Source organism: Palaemon carinicauda, chromosome 25 (genome assembly GCF_036898095.1).
Source record: "Palaemon carinicauda isolate YSFRI2023 chromosome 25, ASM3689809v2, whole genome shotgun sequence".
Classification (NCBI taxonomy): Eukaryota; Metazoa; Arthropoda; class Malacostraca; order Decapoda; family Palaemonidae; genus Palaemon; species Palaemon carinicauda.
In genome coordinates, this window is record NC_090749.1 from 90,463,658 (window position 1) to 90,469,657 (window position 6,000).

Genomic DNA, 6,000 nt, shown 5'->3' on the forward strand with positions numbered 1-6,000 from the left:
CCAACAGAATGGACCCTCCACAAGGATGTATGCAAGAGACTTTGGGCCACCTGGGGTCAGCCAACCATAGATCTCTTCGCAACCTCGATGACCAAGAGGCTCCCAATATTTTGCTCACCAATCCCGGACCCAGCAGCAGTTCATATAGATGCCTTTCTACTAGATTGGTCACATCTAGATCTATATGCATTCCCTCCGTTCAAGATTGTCAACAAGGTACTGCAGAAGTTCGCCTCTCACGAAGGGACAAGGTTGACGCTAGTTGCTTCCCTCTGGCCCGCGAGAGAATGGTTCACCGAGGTACTTCGATGGCTAGTAGACGTTCCCAGAACACTTCCCCTAAGGGTGGACCTTCTACGTCAGCCACGCGTAAAGAAGGTACACCAAGGCCTCCACGCTCTTCGTCTGATTGCCTTCAGACTATCGAAAGACTCTCGGAGCTAGAGGCTTTTCGAAGGAGGCAGCCAGAGCGATTGCTAGAGCAAGGAGAACATCCACCCTTAGAGTCTACCAATCGAAGTGGGAAATCTTCCGAAACTGGTACAAGTCAGTATCCGTATCCTCGACCAGTACCTCTGTAACTCAAATAGCTGACTTTCTCTTATATCTGAGGAAAGAACAATCTCTTTCAGCTCCCACTATCAAGGGTTACAGAAGCATGTTGGCATCAGTCTTCCGTCACAGAGGCTTAGATCTTTCCAACAATAAAGATCTACAGGACCTCCTTAAGTCTTTTGAGACCACGAAGGAGCGTCGTTTGGTTACACCTGGTTGGAATTTAGACGTGGTACTAAGATTCCTTATGTCAGACAGGTTCGAACCGCTACAATCAGCCTCCCTGAAAGATCTCACCTTAAAGACACTTTTCCTGGTATGCTTAGCCACAGCTAAAAGTGTCAGTGAGATTCATGCCTTCAGCAAGAACATCGGATTCTCATCCGAAACGGCTACATGTTCTACAACTTGGTTTTCTAGCCAAACACGAGCTGCCTTCTCGGCCTTGACCAATATCGTTCGATATTCCAAACTTATCGTATGGTTGGAAATGAACTAGAAAGAGTCTTATGTCCTGTAAGAGCTCTTAAGTTCTATTTAAAAACCTTTACGAGGCCCGTCTGAAGCTTTATGGTGTTCAGTTAAGAATCCATCTTTGCCTATGTCAAAGAATGCTTTATCCTAATTTATCAGACTGTTAATACGAGAAGCTCATTCCCATCTGAATGAGGAAGACCAAGCTTTGATGAAGGTAAGGACACACGAAGTTAGAGCTGTCGCAACTTCCATGGCCTTTAAACAAAATAGATCTCTGCAAAGTATAATCGACGCAACCTATTGGAAAAGCAAATCAGTGTTCGCGTCTTTTTATCTTAAGAATGTCCAGTCTCTTTACGAGAACTGCTACACTCTGGGACCATTCGTAGCAACGAGTGCAGTAGTGGGTGAGGGCTCAACCACTACAATTCCCTAATTCCATAACCTTTTTAATCTTTCTCTTGAAATGTTTTATTATTGTTTTTGGGTTGTCCGGAAGGCTAAGAAGCCTTTCGCATCCTACTTGATTTGGCGGGTGGTCAAAGTCATTTCTTGAGAAGCGCCTAGATTAGAGGTTTTGATGAGGTCCTGTTGTATGGGTTGCAACCCTTGATACTTCAGATCCTAGGGGTCGCTCAGCATCCTAAGAGGATTGCGAGGCTCCGTAAGGAAGACGTACTTAAAAAGGCAGAGTAATTGTTCAAGTCGACTTCCTTACCAGGTACTTATTTATTTTATGTTTGTTATTTTGAATAACTGCTAAAATGAAATACAAAATACTTAGCTCATAATAATGTAAACATGTAATGCTAGTCTCTACCCACCCCCCTGGGTGTGAATCAGCTTATATGATCACCGGCTAAGTTTAATATTGAAAAATGTTATTTTTATTAATAAAATAAATTTTTGAATATACTTACCCGGTGATCATATATTAAAGGACCCTCCCTTCCTCCCCAATAGAGACCCAGTGGACCGAGGAGAAAATTGGTTCTTTGTTTACTTGGAGTACTAAGTACCTGCTCGACAGATGGCGCTGTTGATGTACACCCCCACCTGCATAGCGATCGCTGGCGTATTTTGACCGTAGGTTTTTCTGTCGAGCAACAGAGTTGCAGCTTATATGATCACCGGGTAAGTATATTCAAAAATTTATTTTATTAATAAAAATAACATTTTTCAGTCTAGGAAAATCTCATCAGCCTTTAAATATGATTTTGTGGTTTTGAGAAGACTTATGTCTAAAGTAAAAGTTTAAACTTGCAGCGAATGATTTTTGTTGAACAGACAGAAGTGTCTTTTTATAGTTTATATAATATGACAGATCTATTTTAACATTATTACTGTTCTTAAAGCGTTTTATTTTATTGTTAATTACTTCTCTTTTTAGTTTATTTCTTTCCTTGTTTTCTTTTCAGTGGGTTATTTTTCCCTGTTGGAACCCTTGGTCTTATAGCATCCTGCTTTTCCAACTAGGGTTGTAGCTCAGCTAGTAATAATAATAATGATGGTGATGATGATAATAATCTTGGAGTGTTTTTGTGTAAACTCTTCAATATCACAAGCAATTTTACATTGTTGTGAGGTACAATAACTTGGTAATATATTTGTATAATGATCTTCTTGTATCTTTCAGGTAAAAAACTTGAGTTCAAAGAGCCACATTATTCCCCATCCTCATGTGGAAGGTTTCTGAGCACCTCAACAGGAAGAAACTCACCTTAGAGCTACTTCACCTACAGAACTTGTTAGTTGAGAGAGATTATATTAGGGTCAAGGAATCGTAGATGAGGATTATAGATGAAATAGCAAAAACTCCCTTTAGTAAACAGGATTAAACCCTGAAGATATATGTGCTATTAGACTGCAGAGAAGGTTGGAGGAGATTCACTCTGAAAAGGGTTCAGTTGGGCAAGTCTACTGTATACATAAGTTTCCCTGTGCTAATACAGACATTGTTGATAAAGACTGTAGTTTCCCATAGGAAAAAAGGATAGTAAGACAATATTACAGTATATACAAGAGTTCAATAAGCATATTTATTTAGTTTTGCCCCAAAATACCATTCAGTTTTTATCAAGTTTATCTAGCATTATGTCTCAATGAAGACTTTTCAGGTTCTTGTGTCATTATTGTGTGTGCAGTCGATCAATGTAGTATGGTTGGGGTTTTGAAGAGTCAAGTCATAACTGGTTCTTAATACAGTAAATAAAGATTCTAAACACGAAGGTATACATTGCATATATGTCTGTGAAAAGCTATTGTAGGTTACTATCCTATTATTGAAGATCCTTTTTGAAAGTGAATCCTTTTGACTGTTTTCTAACACCAGATGAATTGCATGGCCAGTTGTCTGTCAGGTGTTGAGGTTGGTTGAAAATTGAAGCTTGTCTTTGTCAAAGAAGTCAGACGGTTAGTTGAACATTGACTAATAGTATGTGCTAGAAGTTAGGAAAAGGAAAGCCTTTTCTATTGGACTTGAGTTACGTTCTGTCTGGTCACATCTTCCATCTTAAATCTTTTCTTTAAGCTTTGTGAAATTTTCCATCACTTGCTAAGGAATCTTCAGAGATATTCTGTCATTGACACTACATAAAAATAGCACACACAGGTACTGATTATCGCTCTTTCAAAAGTCAGGAAAAGACAACTCCATATTAGGAAATTAATATCTTTCTTTTAGTAAAGAACATTTCCTATATAGGACTCTTGAAGGACTAGACCATTTTCCCCAAGTGCAAGGGCACTACTGCATGACCCGTCCAAATGTGTTAATGTTTGTGTGAAATATCCGGTTCACATTAATTATTTCCTGGCAGATCTCCCTACTCTTATGTTGTTCCACTTAGGCTTATTATTGTTCAACTTGAGTTGTTGTTATTTCAATTCTCAGAGAATTTGGTACAGCATTTGTTAATATCTGCAAAGAATGTCAATTAGTTATCCACAAAAAATAATACACTACTGAATCACATCACATACTGTATACCAAGGCACTTCCCCCAATTTTTGGGGGCAGCCGACATCAAACAAATGAAAAAAAAAAAATGGGACGTCTCCTCTCTATGTTCATCCCAGCCTGACAAGGGACTCAACCGAGTTTGGCTGGTACTGCTAGGGTGGCACAGCCCACCCTCCCACATTATCCACCACAGATGAAGCTTCATAATGCTGATTCCCCTACTGCTGCTACCTCCGCGGTCATCCAAGGCACCGGAGGAAGCAGCAGGGCCTACCGGAACTGTTTCACAATCGCTCGCCATTCATTCCTATTTCTAGCACACTCTCTTGCCTCTCTCACATCTATCTTCCTATCACCCAGAGCTTCCTTCACTCCATCCATCCACCCAAACCTTGGCCTTCCTCTTGTACTTCTCCCATCAACTCTTGCATTCATCACCTTCTTTAGCAGACAGCCATTTTCCATTCTCTCAACATAGCCAAACCACCTCAACACATTCATATCCACTCTAGCTGCTAACTCATTTCTTACACCCGTTCTCACCCTCACTACTTCGTTCCTAACCCTATCTACTCGAGATACACCAGCCATACTCCTTAGATACTTTATCTCAAACACATTCAATTTGTCTCTCCGTCACTTTCCTTCTCCACAACTCCGATCCTTACATCACAGTTGGTACAATCACTTTCTCACAGAACTCTCTTTACATTCATGCCCAACCCTCTATTTTTAAATATTAAACTTAGCCGGTGAATATATATATAAATAGCTGACGTCTCCGACGGCCCGACCGATTCCAAAAACTCGCGAGCGATCGCCATGAAGGTTGCGGGTGTGCCCACCAGCGCCGACTATCGGCCAGATACCGCATATACTTCTCAACCAAACCAGTTCTTCTCTGTCGGTGTCACCGACAACATTGGTTCCGCTCGCTCTAGACCTCGAGTTTTCTACCGAATTGGTGAAGTACTTTGTTTTGGTTTTAATGGCTTTCACTGTGTTGGTTTGTTCCTTCAATAAAACTCTTGAAACCCTTTTTTGTTTTTTGTTGATGAACTTGGCTTTCCTTTGGATTTTCTCTGGTTTTTCATAATGGCTGACCCTTCTCCTGTTTATTGCAAATGTGCGAAAGATTGTAACAAACGTCTTCCGAAAGCTTCTATCAACCCTCATACTGTTTGTGCTAATTGCCGGGGTAAATCCTGCCAATTAGGAGATCGGTGTGAGGAGTGTGTGGTTTTATCGGAGTTCGAGTGGTTAGAGTATGAAAAATATACTCGGAAACTCGAAAGAGATAGGGTGAGGAGAAGCTCGTCTAGATCTTTAGAATTTTCCTCCCATGCCCCTGAACCTAATCCTTCCCCTGTAGTGGTAGTTTCTGAACCCCCTATTGGCACTCATGAACCTTCAATGCGCGATATGTTTTTAGCTATTCAAGCGTTGGGTGAGAAGGTTGAAACCTTAGCCTCGGACAGGAACCAGCTTATGTCCGATGTTAAGCTGTTAAAGAGTCAAAGTGGTAAAGTGGAAAGTCAAAGTGGTAAAGTGGAAAGTGCGCAAAATGTGTTTAGTGTTGCGACCGAGGGTACGTCTGTTCGTGCTTGTCGCTCCCCTAGTCCGAGACCTCTTTCAGGCTCCCCTGCACCAGGGAGAAGGAATGTCGTAGGACTTAAGGGAGCGAGAGGTGTAAACCGACGTACAGACGTTCCCTTTAAGGTATCAGACGTTTCTCATCAAGAACGTCCTTACCATAAGACGGGGGAGACTAAGTTCTCCTCGTCTTACGACGATTTGCCGCATAAGAAACCTTGGCGTAAAGTTTCTAGACCCTTAAAACGCAAATCAGTCCCTTCAGGACAGGTCCAGCGTCCTGGCTGTAGCCATTGGGGCAGCTCTGACCGTTTTCAGTCATCGGATGGCTGTTCGCCTGTTAAGCGAAAGCGTGACACGGAGTCCGAGGGTCTCGTTCGGTGCGATGATTTGCATGCACAGACATTGCCGAC

The 6,000-nt window shown here is 41.6% G+C and overlaps 1 long non-coding RNA gene across 3 annotated transcripts in view; it reads left to right on the forward strand.

Moving 5' to 3' along the window:
* The window catches only part of LOC137618696 (uncharacterized), a 408,492-nt gene extending 403,752 nt beyond the window's left edge, over positions 1-4,740 (forward strand). For all 3 annotated transcript variants that reach the window (XR_011039799.1, XR_011039798.1, XR_011039797.1), the window contains one exon: positions 2,669-4,740. This is a non-coding gene — a long non-coding RNA (uncharacterized lncRNA). The remainder of the gene's footprint in view (positions 1-2,668) is intronic.
* The last annotated feature ends 1,260 nt before the right edge of the window (positions 4,741-6,000 follow it).